The sequence below is a fragment of the Lithobates pipiens genome, unplaced genomic scaffold, assembly GCF_037356315.1.
Source record: "Lithobates pipiens isolate NorthernLeopardFrog02 unplaced genomic scaffold, aLitPip1_a1.2 Scaffold_19, whole genome shotgun sequence".
NCBI lineage: Eukaryota > Metazoa > Chordata > Amphibia > Anura > Ranidae > Lithobates > Lithobates pipiens.
Window position 1 is genome coordinate 539,628,040 of NW_027507764.1, and position 27,557 is coordinate 539,655,596.

General features: G+C 41.9%; 1 protein-coding gene across 1 annotated transcript in view; it reads right to left on the reverse strand.

The window, feature by feature from the left end:
- The window catches only part of CSMD3 (CUB and Sushi multiple domains 3), a 1,166,690-nt gene that overhangs the window by 1,098,359 nt on the left and 40,774 nt on the right, over positions 1-27,557 (reverse strand). The window lies entirely within an intron of this gene.

The window sequence follows — 27,557 nt, forward strand, 5'->3', positions numbered from 1 at the left end:
ATATATATATATATATATATAATTTTTATAAGCAGATTCATCATTACATTTTCCCATGGAAGTGAACACACAGCTTAAACTCACAGGTAGTTTTATTAAAAGCTAAAAAGCAATGTCGGTATGAAGCCAATAATTTAAGAAATTGTACATTCTGGAGACTGAAAGCAGTGAGATGAACTGGATTTCACCCCTTGAACTAATACATGCTCATATTTCACAAAGGCTCAATAGACTAAAATCATTGGTGATCCATCTGCAAAGGAGTATTGTATTGCTGAGAATGATCAATAAAATCTAGATTAAATATACTGCATTTCTGAACACGTGTTCCCTTGCTGATATAAAAGTTGGAGAAATTACAAAGTAAAACAAAGCAATCAGACACACATGTTCGTTCTTGTGAAATAATTATTTAGATTTAATGTCGAAGGGATGAAGTTTTAAAGGAACAAGTGTCATGAGAGGAAAACAAAGGGTGCTGATAATAAATTATAGCCAAAACTTTTTAACATTTTGGATGGAGTAGGAAAGGATTAAAATTTCTCAGTTGTGCCCCAATTCTTGTTCTTTAGATACAACCAAAAGGAAGAGAAAATCTCTTCAATGTGGGGGAGTTCATTCTGAGATAGATGTCACTGGAATAATGCTGCGTACACACGATTAGACTATCCGGCGGACTTAGTCTGGTGGACAAACCGCCGTAAAGTCCACTGGACTGTCCGAATGAGCGGACCTGCCCACACACGTGACTTTTCCGGCGGACTATCCACCGTACTTTTGAAATGAACGGACTTGCCCACACACACGGAGGAAAGTCCGTTCATTTTGAGCGTGGCTCCAGGTAGCCGGGACCAGTGAAGGAAGCGTCGCTGGCCCCGTCACCTGGTATGGAGTTAAAGGGGAAGCCCTACACCTAAAAAACGTCCATATCAGACTCTTATCCGAGCACGCAACCTGGCCGGTCAGGAAAGGGGGTGAGGATGAGCAAGCATCCCCTCCTCCTGAGTCATACCAGGCCGTGTGCCCTCAACATGGGGGGTGCTTTGGGGAGGGGGGGCGCACGCCCCCCCACCCCAAAGCACCTTGTCCCCATGTTGATGAGGACAAGGGCCTCTTCCCGACAACCCTGGCCATTGGTAGTCGGGGTCTGCGGGTGGGTCGCTTATTGGAATCCGTGCCCCCCACCCTATGTGAATGAGTATGGGGTACAATGTACCCCTACCCATTCACTTGTGAAAAAAATGTAAAAAAAAACACAACACACAAAAATGTGATTATAATATATATTATAAATAAATATATATATATATATATATATATATATATATATATAGAGAGAGAGAGAGAGAGAGAGAGAGAGAGAGAGAGAGAAAAAACACAACATACAAGGGTTAAAAATTGTTTATTGCACAGCTCCGACAAGACTCCCGAAGTCGGAAGAAGAGGGTGGCGACGAAGAAGAAAGCCGGGCTCCTCCGCTAGTAAAAGAGCTAGCAGAAGATAGCGGAGTAGTCTGGCGAGAAGACCCCCGAAGACGGAAGAAGTTGTGCAATAAACTATTTTAAACCCTTGTGTGTGTTTTTTTTTTTATTAGAGTAAAGGGAGCTGAATACAAATGCACGCCACACTTTTCAGATATTTATTTGTTAAGAATTTTTAAAATCATTTATAATTTTCCTTCCACTTCACAATTGTGTGCCACTTTGTGTTGGTCTACCACATAAAATCTCAATAAAATAAATTTATGTTTTTGGTTGTAACATGACAAAATGTGGAAAATGTCAAGGGGTATGAATACTTTTTCAAGGTACTGTATGTATTCATTTGTGCATTTATGAATGCTATGATATTTTAAAATGAACAAAAAATCATATGCATTATCAGCCACTAAACACAAATATCATAAATGTACTTAGTGTTTCAAGCTCACACAAACAAAGTTCACAAATGCAGTGAACAAAATGTGATTATAATATATATTATAAATATATATATATATATATATATATATATATATATATATATATATATATATAGAGAGAGAGAGAGAGAGAGAGATCTATCTATCTATCTATCTATCTATCTATCTATCTATCTATCTATCTATCTATCTATATATATATATATATATATATATATATATATATATTATATATAAATGAACATCTTTGTACCTTCCACACATAATGCACTATCAGTGAAGTTTTCAGCATTTCTTATGGGCAAAAATGTTGGTCTGGTTGATCTTTGGTGAAGGTTTCACTGATAATAATTTACGGGCGCATTACAGGAGAAGATGGCAAGATTCTTCATTCAGTTATTCATGGATATGATATTTATTTACAGTATATATTTTTTGTAATCATGAATTGAAATCGGTTTTCATGTTTTTTCACTGCATATATGCACTTTATTTGTTGGAGCTTGAAACACTAGGCATGTTGATGTTATTTGTGTTCAGCTATTTAGTGGTTGATAATGCACATAATTGTTTTCTTTATTTTAAAAAAGTGCTGCATTTAATATTATGTTGGTGTTTGTCACTTGCAGCTCATTTTATTTTATTCAGGGTGCAAGAATTTTCGGGGATATTATTCATGAGTGGATTTAGCTGTATGTCTAAAGATCAGCTTTAATACGTCATATGGACCAGACAGCGGTGGGGTTTCACACACAATCCAGTGTCTGCTGCCACCAGGATTGTGTGTAAAACTGACAGACAGACTCCTGCCCATCAGGTGGATGCATTTGGGTGGCTGAACTGCTGTCCGACTGCCTCCACACACCCTTGATACTGCCGCTATGTGTTCTATGCTCCACTTGCCCATCTGTGGGCCCGGGACTGACATGGAAGGTGCCAGCAGGTGGAGGGAAGGGAGAAGAGCGGGCACATGTCTGCTCTCCTCCCTTTCTTTCTGTAATCTGGAAAGTGACGCCTGTGATGCCACTCCCGGGGCAGCCTCTCAGTGTCCCCATAATGTAATATGGATTGCAATACATTTAGTGGAGATCAGAGGAGACATGAAGGGTCTTTCAGACCTTGTATATGTCACCTAAAAATCATCACATAGGGGACTTTTTATCTGTTATGCAATGAAAAAAAAAAAGTTAAGCAAAACAAAAAACAAAAAAGTTGTTCCCAAGCACATAAAATCCACCTCAATATTTTTGAGGCCCCCCACTCCCACATATACAGTATGCACATATGAAGGTAAATGCATGCATCCAGGGCGCCTACACTTGAAAATGTCAATTGCGCTACACATGTTACATATCTCTGTGCACACCGGAGTGAGAGCAATAATTTTAGCACAAAACATTCTCTGTAAGCTCTTGTACACACGGTCGGAGATTCCGATTACCAAATCCGTCTGAGTAATTCCGACGGATTAATTCCGGAAGAGGTCCGGAAGTGATGTTGCATACACTCGGTCGGACTAAGTTGTCGGAAAATCCGATTGTACATAACGTGATGCCGTTATTTTGCTAGACGGGACTACGTTCAGGCTAGTAGCCAATAGCTTTGGTCTAGGAATTTGATCTGAGCATGCGTGGCACTTTGTCCGTCGTAGTAGGCTACACATGATCGGAGTATGTCCGATAGGAGCATTTTGTTGGAAAATTTTACCGGCAAGTTGGAAAACTTGGTCCGTCGGATATTCCGATGGAAACAGTCTGATGCAGACCACACACAGTCGGAATATCCGACAAAACGGTCCGATAGGACACATTCCATTGGAATCTCCGACCGCGTGTACTAGAGGCCTAAAACACTAAACTGATACCTATAAGGGGCTTACGAAAAGTCGCCTATAGAAAATATAGGGCACTGAAGTTTGTCTCCATTTCATGGGTGCACACAAATGTTGGGTATCTATTTACTCAATGTAACATTTTAACAAAAAATTGAGTAGTGTATTGCCTTTGTTTGCCCTAAAATTCCTTATAGTGTGAAATTTTTACGTGTACTAAACCTATCCGATAATATCACGTGACATAAAAAATTGGAGCTACCACTATTTTATTCTCTAGGGTGTCTGCTTTTAGAAAATATATAATGTTTGGGGTTTTTCTGTAGTCTTCAGGCTTAAAATGATTTTTTTAACATGTGTGTAAAAAATGCAAAAACGGTTCTCGTTAGCGCAAAGGTTAAAGGTAAATATTGTACCCTACTTAGGAAAACCAACTGATAACTAATGTTTATTGACTATTTAATGTGTGCATCTGTGTAGGTATTGTAATAGCTATTTAGGAGTACTATATTGATTGTAATTTAGATTTTCTGTTGTAGTATAGTTATTGGTGGAGGTCCAGTAATAGTAAATCAATGATCTAGTAGAACGTGCAGATTTTTTGCTTCACGGTCTCCAATCGTTTGTATTATTTTGATCACCATTATAGCTTCCTTTTTCATATGCTATGGGGTTTATTTATAAAAGCTGGAGGGTGCAAAATCAGTCTCACTTCGGCATGAAAACCAATCAGCTTCCAGGTTTTATTGCCAAAGCTTAATTCAAAAAGCTGAGGTTAGAAGCTGATTGGTTTCTCTGCAGAGGCGAGACCGATTTTACACTCTCCAGCTTTAGTAAATAAACCTCTATGTCTAACTTTGAACTACAGTGGGGCTATTCTGAGCATTAATACAGCAATACTTGGTTATTTTACCTAAACATGTAATTGGCATGAAATACTGAGCGTTTTTTCAAGGTTTAAATTATTGATCCAGTAACACCAATCTGGATTTTATAACCTGGATGACGAATGTGTAAAAGCTGGTATATATTTTGTGTACAACAAGCTATATTTTTCAAGCTCACGTTTTTATAAAGCTTTTATATAGTGCCCAGCCTGCTGGACAGGGCTGGGCGCTGCACTCAGCGGTTCTTCCATTCAGGGTGTGGTGAATGCCCTGATAGTAAACTGCTTGCATTCCAGTTATTTGCCCCTAGGCGCAAACTGCCCTAAATTTAAATATTGCTAGGTGCACCCAGGGCCACTGATAAGGCAGTACAGCCAGCCCTCTTGTACTGGGCCCAGGCCTCATCAGTTCAACCTGCCTAGCAGAAGGACCGGCAGTACTGCTTTAGTACTGACACTTCAGACTCTTGTGCAATGCTGGCGGCTTTTACTTTTCTTTTCTCCCTCCAGCTGCACAATTCTAGTATTCCCTGTGTGCCCCTTTACCTGCAGTGCTTCTTGTTTCACTTCTCTCCAGCCAGCAGCTGCTGAGGGCACACAGGAGGGTTATTTCAGGATGGCGAGTGGGGGTTCCCCATTTGGAATAAACACACCATTCTGAATGAACAAAGTGAGCGATTAGTGCCGATCACTCACTGTGTGAATGAAGATATTGCCACCATGCCTCTATTCACTTGAATGGGTCTTGTTCGACGGGGTATCATTTCTTCTATGGCAGCAAAGCATAGCATCGCTGCTGTTGCATTTAAACACAAATATAATTTGATAGGAGGGGGGCCCTGTCAAGTAGGCTGTGTGGGGCCCTGTGATTTCTATTAACTGCCCTGGGTGCACCACCCAGCTTTTAGACTCTCAAAGAGTTGGCAGGCCATATCCAGCAGGGCTGGACAGTGCTCTTATGCCCTCCAGCTACCGCTAAACACTGGAGCCTCCTGAACCAGGACTAGCTGGCCAGTGCGAATGAGGCCTTACATGTTATTTAACCACTTGCCGAACAGCCGCCGCAGATATACTGCGGCAGGGCGGCTCTATTGCAGCTCAATTGCGGCTCTATTGCACAAATCCCCAATACCGGTGTGGCGCTTCGTGTAATAGCTATAGCAGGCTTGTGCGATCCAGAGCCAATGTGCGAGGCCAGTGGCTGCGATATCCGCCGGCCACCTGTGATCTCTCCACAGAGAGCCAGAACGGGGATCTGTCAATGTAAACAAAGCAGATCCCCATTCTGACAGGGGAGTAGTGAGAGAGCTCATCTGTTCCTAGGGATTAGGAACAGCAATCTCTCTCTACTCCAAGTCAGCCCCCCACAGTTAGAAACACCTCCCTAGGGAACTCTTAACCCCTTGATTGCCCCCTACTGTTAACCCCTTCCCTGCCAGTATCATTTATACAGTGATCAGTGACTATTTTTAGCTCTGATCTCTGTAATAATGTCACTGGTCCCAAAAAAGTGTCAACAGTGTCCGATCTGTCCGCCGCAATGTCACAGTCCTGCTAAAAATCACTGATCACTGCCATTACTAGCAAAAAAAATAATAATAATAATAAAAATGCCATAAATATAGCCCCTATTTTGTAGATGCTATAAATGTTGTGCAAACCAATCAATATACGCTTATTGCGATTTTTTACCAAAAATATGTAGAAGAATACATATTGGTCCTAAACTAAGAAATACTTTTTTGGGGGGATATTTATTATAGCAAAAAGTAAAAAATATATATATTTTTTTTATTATCGCTCTTTTTTTTGTTTATACCCTGTTTCCCCTTGAAAATAAGACCTAGCGTGATTGTCGGTGATGGCTGCAATATAAGCCCTACCCCTCAAATAAGCTCTAGTTAAAGTACTTGTAGGTCTTATTTTCGGGGAAACCGGGTAGGGCTTATAGTTACATAGCTGGTAAGGTTGAATAAAGACACCAGTTCAACCTGAGTGAGTGTCTAGAATTGTCCCTATCCCTGTACATTGCATGCTCATATCAGTCCCTACCCTCAAGGAGCCCATAATCCAAGGTCCCCATTCATATACTAGGGACAATTTTGGACAGAAGCCAATTAGCCTACCTGCATGTCCGGAGGGCGTCCTTCTTTGCATGAGCTGCCTGTGCATCCCTGCAGATCACACGCGACACGTTCTGTGATCACTGAGTCTGTGAGACTCGGCTGATCACAGTTCAGAGTAAGAGGCTGGTCCCGGCCCCTTACCACGTGATCAGCTGTCAGCCAATCACAGCTTATCACGTGATGTAAACAGAAGATTTTTAATCTGTATTTTTTTGTTCTGCTTCACCTTTTACTGTCCAATCACAAGCTGGGGGGGAGGGGGTAGATAGAATTGTTTGACTATATCACTAATGTTTTGGACCAGGGTGGTCAAGCCTGTCTTGATTTCAGAGAGCATTTGATATAATTTCACATAATGATCTAATGAAAAAGTTGGAGAAGCTGGAACGTTTCAGTGGATATTTAATTGGCTAAAGGATAGATATCAGAATGTGGTTGTAAATGGGGTCCATTCAGAACAGAGAGAAGTCACTAGTGGTGTACCACAAGGCTCTGTACTAAGTCGAGTTCTATTCAACCTATATGTAAGTTCCCCCAGGAACTGGTGGAAGCATATGAGGAACTGATGGAAGCATATGAGCTTGGTGCTCGTGGACTGCCACTTTTTTTTTAAAACGTTATATTTTATTTACCCTACTTATTATAAATAAAATTTACCAACGAGATTATACTGTGGCCATTTTTCTCTTCTGTGCCTAAACCTGCCTTACATCTAGGTTACCAGTGAAGGGATTGGAATACCAAACAACACCATTAAGGATTGGGCAGAAGCATATGAGCTTGGCGCTCGTGGATTGTTGCCAGTTATTACATATAATAAATAAATTCATGTATTTTGTTTGTTATAACCAACCCTCCTATATGGGACCATGCTATGGGCTCTTTTCTCTTTTATATCTAACCCTATATACCGAGACCACAATCAAAATAAAGTTCATCCAATTTGACCAAAGGGAACATTTGAAGATTATCATCTCTGAACTTATTTATGCTGTAAACCTTACGGCACTAAGGTGTGAGGCTTGTACACACAGAGGTGCCACTTTTAGAAGATTGACTAGGCACTGGTTGTTTTGCTGTTTCACGGTGGAGGGATTCATTATCTGCGTGGAATATTGTTTAGACTGTTATAGCGGAATACAAATTTATTTTCTTGGAACATTTTTTCTTTGACCACATCTTATCACTGGTTTATCATTGTTTATTTGGATTGTGTTTTTATCACTGCACATTTAGTTGTGCACACTGGACTTTATTATTTTGTTTCATTTATTTGTTTGCTATATGTCACAATCTTGTTATACAGTCATTATCTGTATCAATATTTGGTTTAAGCTAGGTTTATTAATTATCAAGTAGTAATTCATATTTAGCCGCCCTTAGCACACTACACACAGTGCAATGCCATCACGTACTTATTCACATTTTTTTCTGTCTAGGATCAGTCTATCAGGTGCTTGCTGCAGTGTATTCCAGCCCTTTATTTTGACAGCATGGGAGTTACTCACATATAGATATATGTACGTGATATAACTAAAGAGTTGTTGGGAATGGTATGTCTTTTTGCTGATGATACAAAGGTTAATATCCTGGGGGTGTCTCTAACATGGAACATATTTTTAATATGAAGGCAAGATCAATAACATAGGTACATCTAATGCCGCGTACACACGATCGAATTGTCCGGTGGACTTGGTCCGGCAAACAATCTGCCAGACTTTATTACGAACGGACTTAGCCACACATGGACACTCCGAATGTCCGGCGATTTCTAACGCGATGACGTACAACACGTACGACGGGACTAGAAAAAGGAAGTTCAATAGCCAGTAGCCAATAGCTTCCTTCTCGTACTTGCTCCAGAGCATGCGTCATTCTTAGTCCGCCGGAATAGCACACTGACAAATGGATTGTCCGCTGAAAGCCAAGTCCGGCGGACAAATTTTGAGTCAAAATTACTTTCTATGTCCGCTAGACTTTTACGATGAAAAAGTCAGCTGGAGCCCACACACGATCTAATTGTCCAGCAACTGTGGTCCTGCGGACAATTCGATTGTGTGTACGTGGCATAGAAAAGTATTATTTTACCAAAAGAGAAGCTAATGCTTGGAAATGATTTCCAGCAGAGGTAGCGAGTTAATTAACCATAAGTGGATTCAAACACGCTTAGGACAAACAAAGATCTATATTCAGACAAACAAAGTTAGCAAAAATATAAATACAAATGGTCTTTTTTCTGCCATCGCTTTTCTATGTTTAAAGCCCCGTACACACGATTGGAAATTCGGCCAGCAAAAGACAGATGAGAGCTTTTGGTCGGAAAATACGACCGTGTGTATGCTCCATCGGACTTTTGCTGGCCAAATTCCCGCCAGCAAAAGATTGTGAGCATGTCCTCAATTTTTTGGTCGGAAAATTTCCGATACGCAAAATTCCTACGCATGCTCGGAAACAATTCGACGCATGCTCGGAAGCATTGAACTTCATTTTCTCGGCACATCGTAGTGTTGTACTTCACCGTGTTCTTGACGGTTGAAAGCTCAGCAAAATTTTGTTTGACCGTGTGTATGCAAGAAAGCTTGAGCGGAATTCCGTTGGAAAACCATCCAAGATTTTTCAGACAGAAATTCCGCTCGTGTGTATGGGGCATTCGAATTTTTAAAAGTTCCATCAACCAGTCAAGGCTGTGCTATGTGGCAGGACTGTGTAGATCTCAAAACTGGGAGCACAGAAATACATATTCTTTGGCAGGCAAGACAACTCCTATATATGTATTTCATTTCTGCATGTATCAGTTTATCTGTAGTTCGGCTTTAATGAATAAAGTGTCTTATAATCTCATTTTAAATGATGTAATATACTGTGTGATAAGCTAAGCTACAGCCCTTGCAAAAAAAATGCTTCACACTAAGAACTCTAGATTACCAGCATATTGAAAAGAGATCAAGGTCCAGAAATGGAATCAATATACAAGAAATGTACGTAGGCCATCATACCACTGACTTCTAATGGGACAATGGAGGCACTTGGGAAATAATACTAAGAATCAGCCTCAGCAGGTGAATGGGCGAACAGAAAGGCAGAGTATGAACAGCTAAGTCCATCTCACATCTAACATATTGATCAGTTCCACACCTTTTGGAGGTGATGGCAAAAGCAATTATATGTGTGAAGCTTGCATTATTGTTGGTTTGATTGAAGAACGAGGAAACAGGCGGGGAGGGGGGGGGGGGGGGGGTGGTATAGAAAACTACAAGCCCCAAGCCTGCATTATATAGAAAAGTCAATGCAAGTGGTTAAAAAAAAGAACATTTCATTTTTTTTGCTTAAAACCCAACTCCAGGAAAATGAAAATTCTCCCTTGTACTGGAGCTATATCTGGGTTAATTGCTCGTTTAGATCTTGTTATAGTGGATTTACTTACCCAATTCTTACCCAATTCTCTGATCCCACACACTGCTAGACCTATGAAACATTTTATTTGTCATAGAACATCATCTTTTATAGTTTATCAAAATTAAGGTTCGCCTTATAGCAGTTTTGATCCAACACTTCTGGGTAGGGGGCACGTATACCCTCCACCGCCGAAAGCAGATCAGCGTGTGCACGGTGCCTGATGTCCTCCAGAACCTGATGATCATCAGGCAGCGAGACAGAACTGTAATCTGTCTATGTAAACAGGGCAGATTGCCGTTAAGGCAGGAAGGAACGGATGGTGTTTGTGTACCTGAAATGCAGAGAATAAATTAAATTTTTTCCTCTAGTAAAAGCAACTCACACAGTGTAGTAAAACATTGTCTAGGCACATAGTTAGCCCTTTGATTGCCCCTGATGTTAACCTCTTCTCAGCCAGTGTCATTAGTACAGTGACAGTGTATATTTTTAGCACTGATCACTGTATTAGTGTCGTTGGTCCCCAAAAAGTGTCAAAAGTGTCAGTTAGTGTCAGAATGTCTGCCGCAATATTGCAGTCCCACTATAAGTCGCTGATCACCATCATTACTAGTAAAACAATATATAAATAAATTAAAATTAAAAAAAGGACAAGCATTTTATTTCGGTACTGCGTTGCATGACCATGCAATTGTCAGTTAACCACTTCAGCCCCGGAAGGTTTTACCCACTTCCTGACCAGACCATTTTTTGTTATATGGCACTGCATCACTTTAACTGACAATTGTTCAGTCGTGCGATGCTGTACCCAAATAAAATTGATGTCCTTTCTTCCCACAAATAGAGCTTTCTTTTGGTAATATTTGAGCACATCTGCGGTTTTTATTTTTTGCACTATAAACATAAAAAGACTGACAATTTTGAAAAAAAAACATTTTACTTTCTGCTATAATACATATCCAAAAAATAAATGTAAAAAAATAATTTCTTCATCAATCTAGGACAATATGTATTCTGCTACATTTTTTTTGTAAAAAAAAATCCCAATTCGCGTATTGATTGGTTTGTGCAAAAGTTATAGCGTCTACAAAATAGGGGATAATTTAGGGACTTTTAATTTTTTTTTTACTGGTAATTTCGGCGATCTGCGATTTTAAGTGAGACTGCGACATTGTGGTGGACAAATTGGGCACCAAGTGACACTTTTTTTTCTCCCTGAGCCTGCATGTTTTGTTCTATATATCTCTACGTTTGTTTCAGATCAGTCATCAGAAAGCATGGAAGCCAATACTGCAAACTATCCAGATAGCCAGGAAACTAGCATTTTCAGAAGAACAACAGCAATGGGAGCTTGCTGATGTTTTCCAGCAGCTTGTTTAAAGTGACCATCAGCTCTCCTACTAAAATCTGTTTTCACTATTTTATGAGTTGGAGCAGAAGGCTCTTTAAAAGCTTCAATAGATCTCTGAAAATCTTTAGTAAAAGATTATTGTCCGCATTGCTCTTATAAAAGCTGAAGCTGTGAGAACAATGTCTTTAGCAGAACAACTTGACATAGGTGTACTGTAAATAAAATGACAGGTCCCAGGAGTATCTTGCTGAATCGCAGGTGTTTTTATTTGAAATCACTGGATGCACACTGGTTATATTGAAATCTGTACCTGGATGTGTTTATTATAAGTAAGCAACGTTTGGTGCAGAACACATCCAGGATCGGACTGTAATCTTACCAGTATGTGTGTCATGATTTGGAATAAATATAAACACCTCAGATTCAACAAGGTACTCTAGGAATCTGTATGTTTTATTTGCACCTATGTTATGGTTTTGGCAAAACCTGAAAATCCCAGAGAGCAGTACCATTCAGATGGGATTAGGCTTTCTTGACACCAGCAGAGAGCATATCTAACCCAAAACCAAATAATGTAATATATTGCATATCGCCAACTTTTAGGCTTTTTTTAAAGAGAAAGTGAACCCTGATGAGTTTATTTCCTCTTTCATTCCCTGCAAAGGTAAAGCATAATGGACTACTATGCATCGCATAGTAGTCCATTATGTGTCACTTACCTGACACAGGAGCCAACGAAGTCACGGTTGCCCCTGTAGTCCGGCGCATCCATCTTCTCGGTGGGTCTCGCCGCTCCGGCGCTGTCATTCGGCGAAGCCGTGATGATGTCACTCCCGCGCATGTGCACAGGAGCCGCTACGCGTGGCATATCGCCATTGACGGGTGCCGCAGTCAGTGCGCCTGAGCGCCGCTGTCTACGGCGCATGCACCGTAGACAGCGGTGCCTGTCTTTCGGCAAATATCTACTAAACCGTGTAGGTTTAGGAGATATTTCTTGGACCTACAGGTAAGCCTTAATCTAGGCTTACCTGTAGGTCAAAGTGTGTTGTAAGGGTTTACAACCACTTTAACTGTAGGCACCTATGCTCATCTCCAGGACTTCTCTAGAGTCTCTCTCATTCTTTGGAACTCTCTCTCCATCTCTCCGACTGTCTCCTACTCTGGCTACATTTAGGCAATCCCCAAAAACTCAACTTTTCAGGGAAGCCTATCCCACCCTCACCTAATAACTGAAATTGTAATTCTTCTATCAGCTCATCTCCCATAGTTATTACATTCTGTACCCCTTGCCCCACCCTTTTAGATTGTAAGGTCAAAGCAGGGCTCTCTTAATCCTCTTGTAATTTATTGTATTGCAACTGTACTACCTTTCTTTATATTGTAAAGCACTGCACAAGATGTTGGCACTATATAAATCCTGTATAACAAATTCAATAATAATAATAATAATACTAATAATAATAATTTCACACTCCTTTCTTAGGGTGGCTACACTTAGGCTTAATGTACACGGGACATTTTTAGAACCTCTCCTGAACCATTTAACTTGACAGATAGTAACCCACATTTAAAACGTCCATTTTGCCGAGTTCACATGCCGCGTTTAGCCGCATTTGCATTTAGAAGCGTTCAAAAAAATGATTTTGTTTTATTTTTTTCAAAATAGGCAAAAATAAAAAACGCCTGTAAACAAAACACGGCTAAACGTGTTTAGCCGCCTGAAATGTCGGAAAAGTAGGCATCTGAACTCATTTTTTTTGCCTTCAAAGAAAACGCAACTGCCCAAAAATGACATTAAACAAACCTGTGTACATATACACATAAGATAACATTGGATGAGTTCAGGGGCAGTTGAAAAAAGCATACAACTGCCTCTGAACATCTGTTTACCAGCAGCAGTGTACATAAGGCCTTACTCCTCCACTGTGTCTATGGAAAAGCAACATAGCTACCATTGGGCAGCAGCATTGACAATCTATAGAGAGTCTGATGTGAGGCTTGGTTCTCTTGGATATATTATGGAGTGCATCCTCTTTCAAAGTAGCTGATCTGTAATGAAGTATAGTTTAGGTGGACCTTGTTCTGGACCTAGGTTGGTACCTCTCTGATCGTGACAAAAAGAGCTATCAGCGGGTGATAAGCTATGGTCTGGGTAATGAGGAGTGCCTAAAGCAAAAGTTCATATGACTCAGATTTTTTTTTAACTTTTTTGGTATTTGGTATAATATAAGACCTGATTTAATACTCCTGAGTCCTGACAGGAGAAAATCAACATTATGAACTAACCTAAGCTGCATTTTTTTCAAACCAGCTTAGGAGAGTTTAGCAGAGTTTAGAGTCTAGCAGTCTTTTGAATTCGAACGTTAATTTATTTCATTGGCCAGAATTTTTTCTGGCCATGGAAATAAAGAAAACCTGTAGTGCTAGACCTAGTGTTTATGTGTATTTTAGAAGCATTTAGGCCTGTTTTCGCAGAGTCTGGCATTTTTCTGTCAAAACACTCCTCTCCTGAATGCAATTCTTCTGTGTTCAGGAGAGGAGAGTTGTGCTGCCTCCAAACTCTGCTGGTCCTAAATTCTGGTAAAAGCCTATGTGTACATGGACACATGGGCTTTTATTGAGTTGAGTTTTGGCAAAAAAGAGTTTTGGCAAAAAATAAATAAAAAGCTCCTATATGTGAGATTCTGAGGAGCAGCAAAGTGCAGTGGTAGACAATTTAGTAGATTTAGATGGACTTTACATAAGGGGCTATCAAATTGTAACTAAAGACAAAACATTTTTTTTTTCATTTTGGATAAAATAAAGGAGGGCTATAACCCAATCCATTTTTTTGCCACTGTCCCATTGGGGAAACTTACCATCACTTTCTGTACCAGGGCCAAAATAGGAAGCTAGAGGAAATCCCTCTAAAGTGAGAGAACGTTGGGGTGTCACCAGGCTCCCCAGAACTAGTTTTCCCATTGGAAGATTTACTATCTATTACTGTTCTGATGTCAACTTCTTTTACTTTCACTTTTGCTAATGGTAGACTGATAGAGAAGGTGAATCTTCTTAATAGGGGCACAGACAGCAATAACAACAGACAGATGTTCTATTCCCTCTTGACTCTCTCCAAAACTAGAAAAAAATGGCTTTAATTATAGGAGTTGTAAAGGCAGAAGGTTTTTATCCTAATGCGTTACGATGTCTAAGCCATCAGGGATTCTTCTCCTGGCACCATTGGCTCCCGTGGCTGTCAATCAAAGTCAGTCAGCCAATCAGGGGAGAGAGGGGGGTGGGGTCAGGTTGGGGATTCGTGTCTGAATGGACACGCGGAGCTATGACTTGGATCCACAGGCCCCATAGGAAGCTTATGGCTGTGGGGGCACTCAAAAAGGAGGGGTGGGCCAGGAGCAGCAAAGAGGGATCTGAGAAGAGGAGGATCTGGGCTTCTCTGTGCTAAACCAAATGCACAGAGGGGGTAAGTATAATATGTTTGTTATTTAAAAAAAAGAAAAGAAAGAAAACAGAACTTTGCGGGTTCCCCGCATCCAATTCACAATAGCAGGAGATTTTGACTGGCTCTCTATGGAGCTGGTTCACATATGTCCACAGCAGGTCCGGTGCATCTTTTGGTTAATTTCAGGTCCAAATTCAGCCCAAAATTCAGGCTGAAATTGGACCTGAAATGGTGAACCAGGATGCACCGGACCCCTGCTGTGAGTTGGATGTGGTGATGGTGTGAACCCAGCCCTAAACACTGTTACAGAACAATTTTAGATTTTGGAAAAAAGTTTTAACTATATGAATAACATCTGATCGTTGTAAGCCCCCCTGTCAGTGATAAATGGTTTGTCTCATCCCTCTAACTGACACTTTTGCAGGACTGTTTGGGCTGTTAAATTAAACTAAAAAATAAACCTAATAGCAGGATCAATAGGTAATGAAATGATGTTACGTGGGGACCGCTGTGTAAATGCTATTGACAGACTGCATCGTATGTGTCATTCTGGAGTTTGCCAATACTTCCACTTTGATGGGAAGATTATCCAACATATCACGCTGGTAGTTTCCACCATCCCCTCTGACCTGGTATGCCAGTTTAAAAAAACACCACAGCCTGACTGCAGTTACTGAAACAAAATAAAAAATATTTGAGCTTGCACAAAATAGAACTTTTTTTTATCCATAATGGTGAAATATTTATAGTGTGGATCCTTGCTGAGGAAGCAAAGAGCATTCATAAACTCCTTATAAAAGTTACATGAGATCAGATATTTTTTGTGCACGGCTACTTTTATTGGTAAGCATCCTTCTTTACTGCTATTAATATTGAGGAAATGAACATAGCTTTTATTTTTGCCAGGATAACCCCTGTGTAGTCTTTTCTTTAAAATATATATTAGATCAATAGATTCTTCACAGTGCTCAATTACAAAGTACAAACATAAGTAAATGTATAATAATGAGAACTCCAGTCAGGGAAACCTGACAGCATGCATATTTATTTGAGGACACTCCTGACTATGCATGTACAGTCAGTAATCTATTAAACCCTTAATTCCCACATGAAAGCTAAATCCATTTTGGTTAACCTTTAATCCCTGGCATATCAGTCCTCCAGAAATAGTGGCAACCTTTTTTTTTTATAAAATACTAACGCAACTGAGATGAAGTATAGCCCATGCCATGCAGACAGCAAGATCCCCCCCCCCCCCCTGGGGCGTGCATGCGGAAATATCCATGACTGCTATTACAAGTGGCGGACCGATCACTTGTAAACAAACCATGTCCTCTCTCCCCTACCAATCAGTACAGTGTGGGGGGAGAGGGGAGCGATCAAGTGCTGCAGCGCTGTGGGCTGGATATGTACTGCCCACAGCACTGATATGTGACAATTCCTGTACTCATCCAGCCATCCATTCATCTTTGCTCATCTATCCTCAGCAATACTCATCCATCCATCCTCGGTTATCCATACTCATCCATGCTCAGCAATACTCATCCATTCTCAGCAATACTCATCCATCCATCTGTCCATCTATCCTCAGCCATCCATAATCATCCATGCTCAGCAATACTCATTCATCCTCAGCAATACCCATCCATCCATGCTCATAAATACTCATCCATCCTCAGCCATCCATACTCATCCATCCTTAGCAATACTCATCCATCCATCCTCAGGAATACTCATCTATCCATCCATGCTGAGCCTTCCATACTCATCCATACTGAGCAATACTCATCCATCCATCCATACTCAGCAATACTCATTCATCCAGCCATGCTCAGCAATACTTATCTATCCATCCATTTATCCATGTTTAGCAATACTCATCCATACTCAGCGATACTCATCCATCCATCCTCAGCCATACCCCGCCTTCCCATCCACACTCAGCCACACCCGACCCAGCCATCCCATCCATACTCAGCCATATCCAGCCATACCATCCATACCCACCCAGCCATACTCAGCCATCCCATCCATACTCAGCCATACCAAGCTATCCACATTCATGGCTCAATCATGCTTAGCCATCCCCATCCATGGCTCATCCATGCCACTACAGTGCCTCAAAATGTAATAGAACACCCGATGGTTCTCCCTGAATGTTGGGCCTCTGTATGTGGCCACACTGTGTAAAAGTCTCACACACGTGGTATCCCCATACTCAGGAGGAGTAGCAGACAATGTTTTGGAGTGTAATTTTTGCCATGTACATGCTATATGTTAGAAATATTGTATAAATGGACAACTTTGTGTAAAAAAAAATGCGTTTTAATTTTCTTTCCACATTTTCCAAAGAAAATTGTAGAAAAAAATGGCATGTTCAAAAGACTCGATATGCCTCACACAGTGTTTTCTTTCCATAATGGGGTAATTTTGTTGCCGTTTTTATTGTCCTGGTGCTCCAGGGCCTTCAAAAGTGCAAGAGGTAGTCCAGAAATTAGATGTGTTATTTATGCTCCTAGAACGCCTGATGGTGCTCCCTGCATGTTGGGCCTCTCTATGTGGCCACAGCATGTAAAAGTCTCACACATGTGGTATGGCCATACTTAGGAGGAGTATTAGAATGTATTTTGGGGTGTAATTTGTGGTATGCATATGCTGTGTTTGAGAAATAACCTGCTAATATAACAATTTTGTTAAGAAAAAAAAAGAAAAAAAAATCTTGATTTTGCAAAGAATTGTAGTAAATAATTACAACCTCATAGAACTTACCTTGCCTCTTTCTAAGTACCTTTGAATGTCTACTTTCCAAAAGGGGGTCATTTGGGGGGGTATTTGTACTTTTCTGGCTTGCTAGGGTCTCAAGAAATGAGCTAGGATGTCAGTACTTCAGGTGTGATCAATTTTCAGAGATTGGCACCATAGCTTGTAGACTCTATAACTTTCACACAGACCGAATAATATACACCAATTTGGGTTATTTTTTACCAAAGATATGTAGCAGCATTTGGCCAAAATGTATGAAGAAAAATTAAAAATTTTCAGAATTTTATAACAGACAGAAAACAAAGAAATTTTCTTTTTTTTTCTTTTACAGAATTTCCAGTCTTTTCTCATTTATAGCGCAAAAAACAAAAAACCCAGTGGTGATTAAATACCAGCAAAAGAAAGTTCTATTTATGTGAAAAAAATAACAACATTTCATATAGGTACAGTGTTGCATGACTGCGTAATTGTCATTCAAAGTGTGAGAGTACCGAAAGCTGAAAATTGGTCTGGTTAGGAAGGGGGTTTAAGTACCCAGTGGTGAAGTGGTTAAAGGGGAGTTCCACTCAAAAATGGAACTTCCACTTTTCATAATCCTCCCGCCCTCCGCTGTCACATTTAGTTCCTTTCAGGGAGAAGGGGGAGCAGATACCTGTCTAATCCAGGTATTTTCTCCCACTCCAGGGTATAAATAGCTGCAGTATCTGCAGATAGTTATGCCATGTTGGGTGCCTCCTCTGCCCCCCCCCCCCCAGCTGTCTTCTGGGAGACACACAGGTCCCAGAAGACAGCAGGGGCCAGTGAGATTGCGCAGCACAACTCACATCATGCGCAATAGGGAACCAGGCTGCAATCTCTATAAGTTCTGTTGTTAGGATCAAGAAGGCCATTGGTTAGCTAGCGCTGTCTAACTAGAAGAGCAGGGGTAGGGTAGAGGAGAGGTTGAAAGCACAGATCTAGAAAACCAATGATTGAATAACCATGCCTAACCAGAAAAGCAGGGTGGAGGTTGGGAAGAAGTTTAAAAACACAGATCAAGGAATTCATTGTTTAGATACCTCTGCCTCACCATAAAAAAGAGGTGGGATGGATGGGGGGGGGGGGGGGGGGGGGGTAAAAAAAACACAGATTTAGGAAGTCACTGATTAGATAGCCATGCCTAACCAGAAAAGCAAAGTAGTGTATGTTAAAAAAAAAAAAGGATCCTTTCATTTTTCTATGTATTATTTGGAAAAAAATCTTGAAATAAACAGTTATATTAAAAAAATATCATGAGAGCTATCGAGCCACAGAATTAGCTCTGTCTGACCAGAAAAGCAGGGGTGGGGTTGGAAAGGAGTTAAAAAAATACAGATCTAGGAAGCCACTGATTAGCTAGCTCTGCCTAACCAGAAAAGCAGGGGTGGGGTAGGGGAGGGGTTACAAAAACAAAGATCCTCGAAGCCACTGATTAGCTAGCTCTGCCTAACCAGAAAAGCAGGGGTGGGGTAGGGGAGGGGTTAGCAGCACTTTAATTTTTTTTGTTTCTTTTTTTCAGTTTCCAAAAAATAGAAGTCAGTGGGTGACCCAGCATACTAGATTCTATTTGTTAGCAAAATATTTTTGTCAGGACCGACCCTTTAAAGTAGGTTATCATTTGTTAAAATCATAAAATTCCAAGGTAATATTTGCAGAAGCAATAATCGCACACCTTGGAAAATGCCTGAGAAAACTAATTTTGAATAAATATTCCTGGCCTTAATGAAAAGAGTGGATTTAACAGCTGGACAGGAAAAGAACCTGGGCAGCCATTAATAGGCGTAGATAAATAGACATAAATGCTATAATTTATATTTCCTGCATTTAGACAGAACATGATTACTTTTTGGCACCGGTGACATTTACTGCATGTTGTCGGCTTTGCTTGAAATTAGGATAGTAAATTGGGAATGAGTTTTATTTTCCTAAATCTGTTGATTTTCAGCTATTTGAAAAATGCCTAAAGCAATAAGAGATTAAACTTCATCATTAACACATACTAGCAAGGTCTGAATTCAGGGCAAATATGTGTCCTTCTAATTACCAGCTGAATATTCCGTGTCACTGGCAGCTGCTGCAAAGCCTCCTTCCTGGCAGTTTTTGCAATAACTGTGGTTTGAAGAAATTAGTTCACTTTCATCACACCAAGGTCACTTAATTCTCGGAAAATGAAAACCAGTGAGAACTGCTCAAGCCTTTCTGCTTCCAAATGGTGCTCCTAATTGAACTAAATACATTGCAACAATTTAGTAAATTAGGGAAAATGTTGAATTGAATCAAGTCCTTGTTTACCATAAATAATAAAATTGTAATAATTTAAGTATGTTTGAAATCATGGCTCACTGTATAAATATTTTTTGAACAAATATATATTTTTGGTGAATCAGTTGCAGTGTATTTACATGGAGATCCTGCCAGTGACAGCACTTCCTATTGCAGGCTGATCATGCTAAGCCACTGCCCTGAAACTAGCAACAGTATTGTATGCACGCCTTTAGATTTTTAGTTTGTGCCTATCAGATAGGCAGCCCAACAGCCAACTAAAACTAAAAGAGCTCACATGGTAGGCTGACGATGCTGCTGACAGTGTTGCCAGCCTGCAACAGGAAGTGTTGTTACTGGCAGGATCTCCAGTAACTATATTTTGCAAAGGCTAGTTTACACTAGCATGAGCTCTTTATGTCATCCCCACAACATTATTTCAACCCCTATAAACCCCTACAAATCCACACCCCTATGCTGCAACCCCATGTGTTGCACACAGTTGCAGGGTGGCTGCTGCTAGGCCTCATTCAATTGAATTTTATTATGTTCGGCAGGCAATACTGCCCTCCAAGTGTGTGTGGAGGTGAAAGGGATAATTCTATCTGCATCGTGTGCACACCCCTGTCTGCTGCCTTTGCAGCTTGAGGGGGAGTAGTTGAGGAAGGTAAAAATGAAACTCAACCACATGTTTTTACTGCCTTGCAATCACAAGTGTAAATCAGCACCAACAAATTCACAACAACAATATTTGTTTAAGAAATCTATACAGTGAAATATGATGCCAAACCAATTTAATTTAGAATTTACAGACACTTTAAAACACTTTAAAATTACAGAGGGTCGGTATTTTTCATGGTTTATTGTACATTTTTCTGTGGCCCAGTATAATGGCTCAGATGAGGATACCAATTTTTTTTTATATTTTTTTCCCTTTTGGTTCCTCTTTGTTTCTTTTTCTTTTATTATTTCAGAGTGTATTCTTATGCCCCGTAACACACAATCGGGCATTGATCGGACATTCCAAACAACTAAATCCCTGCATACACACTGCCACACAAAGTTGGTTGGAAATTCCGAACGTCAAGAACGTGGTGATGTACAACATGTACGATGAGCCGAGAAAAATTAAGTTCAAAAGCCAGTGCTGCTCTTCTGCTTGATTCCGAGCATGCGTGGCACTTTATGCGCCAGAACTGTGTACAGATGATCGGAATTTGCACAAATGGATTTTGTTGTCAGAAAATTTGACAACCAGATCTCAAATTTTGTGCAATGGAAATTCTGATGGAATGGAATCTGTCCGATGGAGCCTACACACAGTCGGAATTTCTGACAGCGAGCTCCGATTGCACATTTTACGTCGGAAAGTCCAACCGTGTGTACTGACATTACTGTTATTTTCTGGTTGGAAGAGTATAGATTTATTCCTCTTCCTTGTTTCTTAATAGAAATAAAATAAAATACTATCTGTACATATGCAGATCGTGAAGGAGAATTGCATGGAATGCTGGTCTTGGTCTTGTATTGAAGAGCATTTATTTACTCGAATTTAATTATTGGAGATACTGTAACTTGTATTTTTTGTGCATACGGCAATAAAAACTGTTGTTTGGGGGGGTGTGACCGGAAACGGAAGTAAGCGGACGCGTATCCGAGGAGCTCCGCCGAGGCCTCCTGATAATCGTTGGCCATCCGAGCCCGACGAGCTTCTCCGCGGTTCCCCACCATCCATCGGGGTTGCCGCTGGTGTGGGACACAATCCGATACCCGTATTGACCTTTGAAGCCACCGCAAACGCCGTCCTCCGGGCCGTGGCAGGCCGCCACCCGAGGACGCGGCGCCGCCATCTTGGGGCCTACTAAGTCCGGACGACGAACGCCAGCCATCCATCGCCATCCACCCCTGGAAACCACTCACAGAGTGTCTGGGGTCTGCAGAGTTGTCTCCCGGAGGCTGCCGGCGGAAAAATACCCACCCTAAGCGGTGTACTCACACCCGGCCGCATCGCGGAGCTCCGGGCGCCATATTGCGGCCTACAAGAACGCAGGACCACGCCAGCCTTTGCCACAACACCGCCGGAGTGAGGAGCCTGCCCAGCGGACACACATCGCTGCTCAACCGGACACAGCACGGCCTGACCAACAGAGTACAGTGCCCAGCAGTCTCCCGGAGCGTCCATCCAGGCCCTGGATCCGGCCTCTACCTCCACCAGGCCGCAGTGAGTACCAGAACGGCATCCCCCCCCTCCACAGCGGACTAATTCCACCATTCTTAGTGGGAACCTGTACCACAAACAGATCTGGGGGGCATACCCTGGGGGCACAGGAAGCTAAGTCCATCAGAGCAGGGAAAACCTGAGGTTCAGGCCTATTTACTGCAGACGGCGGCCATCTTGCTACTCCAAGTACACCCTGTACCTCCCTAACTAACTAGCTCAGCTTGGACTGAAATCACCTAACCCTTCCCCAGCACATCCCCAGCACAGGTGCACACCCCACTAGCAATACAGTTCTCCTACCCAAGAACTGCCAAACTCTACCACAGGGGCGGTGGCCTGGTGAACAACACACATGACTGTAATGTAGAGAAACCCTGGTGACCAGAAGGGCCTGTGCACTGAAAACGGACCTGACACGAATATGTCCACACAATCAAAGAGAAGCACACACAGCCATATTCTCCGCTCTGTGGGGACACCCCAGAAGAAGAAAAAGAATTCGCCAGCAAACCTTAGCAAATTTAAATACTGTGGAGAGAACAAAAGCTCTAAAATGGCAATGTCACGAAGAAACAGTATTGTGGAAGATATGGAAGATGATGAAGTCTCCCTATCGGCGTCTGAAGACTCAACCGCAGGCCATGGCAAAACCGACCAGCTCCTTACTTACGCAGCTATGACAGACATTGCCGCTGATATCAAAAGCTCCTTTGCTGCAGCAATCACAGATATTAAAACCGAGCTAATGAGACTATCTGAGCAAATGGCAATCACGGACAGAGCTGGGAAAAGGAGGGACAGGGCACTGATCAGGCTGGACGACATCACTAACTCGCATTCCCAACATTTGATCGCTATGAACAGGCAGATTGAAGACCTGGACAATCGAGGCAGGCGAAACAATATCAGAGTCAGAGGAGTGCCTGAATCGGTACCCCCAGATCAGATCAGACCAGCCCTAACTGCCATCTTTAACACTCTCATCGAACGGCCGGAGCAATCGCCCATTGAATTTGACAGGGCGCATAGGGCTCTCAGACCCAGAGCGCAGGATGGAATCCCCCCAAGGGACATCATCTGTTGCCTATCGAACTTTAGCCTGAAGGAAGACATCCTCCACAAAGCACGGATGAAGGAAAGGATAGTGCACGAAGAAGCTGAGATCCAACTTTTTCAAGACCTGTCGCCCATTACACTTAAAAATAGAAGAGCGTTGCGTCCGCTTCTAGAAGTACTGAAGCAAAAAGGAATCAACTACAGATGGAAGTTCCCGTTTGCACTACAAGCAAACTTCCTGGGGAAACAGCATATGCTAAAAGTCCCTGAAGACCTCCAAAAATTCTGTGAGGAACTACAGATTACACCGGTGGAACTCCCGGAGTGGTATGCAGAATTCTTCACACCGCCGGCGATCAACAACCCACAATTCTCAGCGGGTCCCCCCCAGGCACAATCGCCTTATCAGCTAGGCAAGCACCGCAGAAGCGCTGACAGACACAATTTAGAGTCCCCAGCCTCCTCCAAAAGTGCTAGGAGCCCGAGAGGGAGAGAATCAAGAGGCTACTGAAATGACCAAACCTTCTACAACATAAATCCTGTCCTGATGCAAGTTATCTCCCAGTTCTCTAGTACGGCACCTTGAAATGGAACAACCCACCTTGTTTTGTTTTGTTTATGAAAAACTCACCCACTATTCCACCTTGGCGGCTGTCACTATCCTGTTGCAATAGGGGGGCACACAACTCTAAAAGCTGAAGGTTCCCCCTTTCACCTCCCCCCCCCCCCTAACATGGTTAGACTTCAGTTCTCTGCGGAGAGACTATAACAATCTGCAGCAACAACATTGACTTTTATTCTGTTATGCTTTAACTTTTGTCTTTTATCTAGGCTCTGAGAATGGCAAAGTGTTAAGCGCCTAAATGTCGCTATTGGTGCATGAGATGCTCCCCTACATCTCCAGAGACGGTGTATCTCTCATGACTGCAGAACAGTGAGTTACATTGCATGAGCCAACGCTGTATATTCCCCCCCCAACATAACATGGGGGAAAGTATACCCTTGCGGCTAGTAGCAGAAAGCAATAACAGGTTAACCCTAAGGACACTATTTAATCCATCTGGACTAGGCCTCCTCCCGCATAGTCGGGGCAAACATCCGCGAAGATCCCCCTACTTCACTCGCTATGACATATCATGCTCGGGGATTATAAGGGAGGGCTAGATCTATATGACACAGAAACCCTGTTCCTCTCTTGCTTGTTGTGGGAAACTTATCGTTCTTGCACAGGGACTAGGCTACCCCTAGTATACACGGGGATGCCTGGACCTAGTAATGCAATGCGGAAGAGTTGAAAGTTAAGCACTTACTCACTTAGGCTTTGGGTTAAAATTTGACGGGGTCCTGTTTTTGCTTTGATTTTTTTTTGTGTGGTGTTTTTTTTTTTTTTTTTTTTTTTCTTTGCCAGTACTCGTTCTACAGCTTGGTGCCTAGGCCTTAGCCTCTTTTGAATGGTTTATAAAGTGTTTATATTGTTAACTTCTCTTGCAAACCGGTTAATGGTAACTTGTACATCTCCCTCCCCCCCATTACTCAAATCCACTATAGCCTACAATAGATGCTACTGACTGGTCTCAGATACCTTACTTACAGATATCCTCTTGATGGGGATTAGACACAATGCACTGAGCCGGGCCCTACCTCTGGTCACCTACATTGCTGCCACAGAGCAGTCCAAAGAAACAGTCACCGTTAGACTGCTTGTTGATCACCTCCCACTATCCCCCAAAGGGAAAATACCAACACATACGCATATTGGTTGAATCCCAAACAGACCCACCACCGACTAGTGGCTGGTGGGTACTTTTCTTCTTATACCTTACATACTTAAGTCTTTCATCCCCTTTTCTCCCCTTACCTTACCCCCCCCCCCCACCCCCTACTCCCATTCCCCCTCCGTACCCCACGCACATACGCATTCTCCTCTTCTAACCCACAGCACCCTACCCTACCACGCTGTGCCACCTACAACTCCTGTGAAAATCATTCACGGAAGTAGCTTTTTCAGAACCCATCCATCCTAGATCAAAGGTCAAGATGGCATATGCTTTCCTAGGGAAAAAGCCAACCCTTGTCTCACATAATGTAAATGGCCTGAATATTCCTGAAAAACGGTCTAGATTGTTAAGAGAACTTAAAAAAGTGCGTCCCTCCGTGGTATTTCTACAAGAAACCCACTTCAAAGACAAAAATATTCCTAAACTCACTGACAATATATACACCAAAGCTTACCACTCTACTAATCCCCTTGCCAAAACGAAAGGAGTGTCCATCCTACTGAACAAAGACGCACCCTTTGAACTGAAGCACCAACTTATTGACCCTGAGGGAAGATATTTGTTCCTGAAGGGCACCTGGGAGGGATCCCCTATAACACTTGCTAATGTGTACTTCCCGAACACCTCCCATGTGCCATTCTGTGGCAAAATAATCGAAGAACTTAAATGGTTTGCGGAGGGATGTGTTCTCCTGGGCGGGGATTTCAACATACCTCTTTCACCCCTGAAGGACACCTCTTCTGGACACACCCATGTCAGTTACAGGCTTCTTAAACGAATGAAAACACTACTGCAGTCATTGACTCTGGTGGATGCGTGGAGATCCATGCATCCATCGGAGAAGGACTTCACCTTTTACTCCGCACCTCACAAACGATACTCAAGAATTGACATGATCTTTGTCTCACAAAGAGACTTGGGTAACTTACTTGCAGCTGAGATTGGCATTATTGCCCTTTCTGACCACGCACCCACGGCTATCTCAGTAGAACTGGGCGCACACCGCAAACCTGCATTTAATTGGAGACTTAACCCTACACTCCTTACTGACCAAATAGTGAGAGATGACATTCAAAACACAATTAATACATACTTTCGCAATAACACTGACGCTGATACAAACCCACTAAACAATTGGAAGCCCACAAGTCAGTGGTGAGGGGTGAACTGATAAAATGGGGCGCCAGGAAGAAAAGGGAGAGAGAGGGTGAAATTACAAAACTATCCCAACAAATTTCTAACTTGGAACTACAACATAAACAATCCCAATCTCGCCGGGTAGAAGAGCAACTGACTGAACGCAGAAAGGCACTACGCCTCCTGCTGGATCTCAAAATCAAAAGATCCCTCTTTTTCAGGAAAAATATTTTTTATGAACAAGGGGACAAAAGTGGGAAACAACTAGCTAAGGCCCTGAAGGAAGCAACATTATCTAGTCATATCCATGCCATAAAGGACAAAAAGGGGACACTGCAATACAAATCTAAAGAAATGGCAGACCTGTTCCACGATTACTATGCCAAATTATACAACCTGCCGGCCCAACACAAACCGTCCCACATAACTCAGACAAAACAAGAAGCAATTAAAGACTTCTTGGAAAACAGTAACTTGCCTTCTCTGGCAAGTGGCGAGGCAAACAAATTGGATGACCCTATAGCTATATCAGAGATCTCAGACGCAATATTTGATTTAAAAACAGGTAAAAGCCCTGGACCTGATGGTTTCACGTCACAATATTATAAGACTTACACAATTTCTCTCCTAAAACCTCTCCAGGCGGCCTTTAACTTTCTAGCAAAACACAGAAACGACTCCAACTCATTCTTAATGGCACACATAGCTGTTATCCCGAAACCTAACAAGGACCACTCCGATTGCGCAAACTTTAGGCCCATATCACTCCTAAATGTTGATCTCAAGATCCTGGCCAAAATACTTGCCAATAGATTGAAACCCCTTTTGGCAAAGATCATAGGCCCTGAGCAGGTGGGATTCATGCCAGGTAGGGAAGCCCGTGACAATACCACTAAGGCACTGAATCTTATCCACTTTGCTCAAACCTCCAAAACAGCCGGCATTCTGCTCTCCACTGACGCAGAGAAGGCTTTCGATAGAGTCTCCTGGGACTACATGATGGACACCTGTGCCCATATTGGATTAAAAGAGAACATGCTATCATGGATCTCAGCCCTCTATCGAAATCCCCAGGCCCAAATTAAAGTAAATAACATACTTTCAGACCCCATCTCGATCCACAATGGAACACGCCAAGGATGCCCTCTATCACCACTTCTCTTTATTATCACTTTAGAACCCCTAATAAGAACAATCAACCTACACAGAGATATCCAGGGCTTCGTAGTAAACCATAGAGAATACAAAATAGCCGCATATGCGGATGACCTTTTACTCTTCATCATAAACCCACATATATCTTTACCAAATCTTCAAAAAGTGTTTCAAACCTTTGGGTTAATTTCCAATTTTAAAGTGAATCAGTCGAAATCAG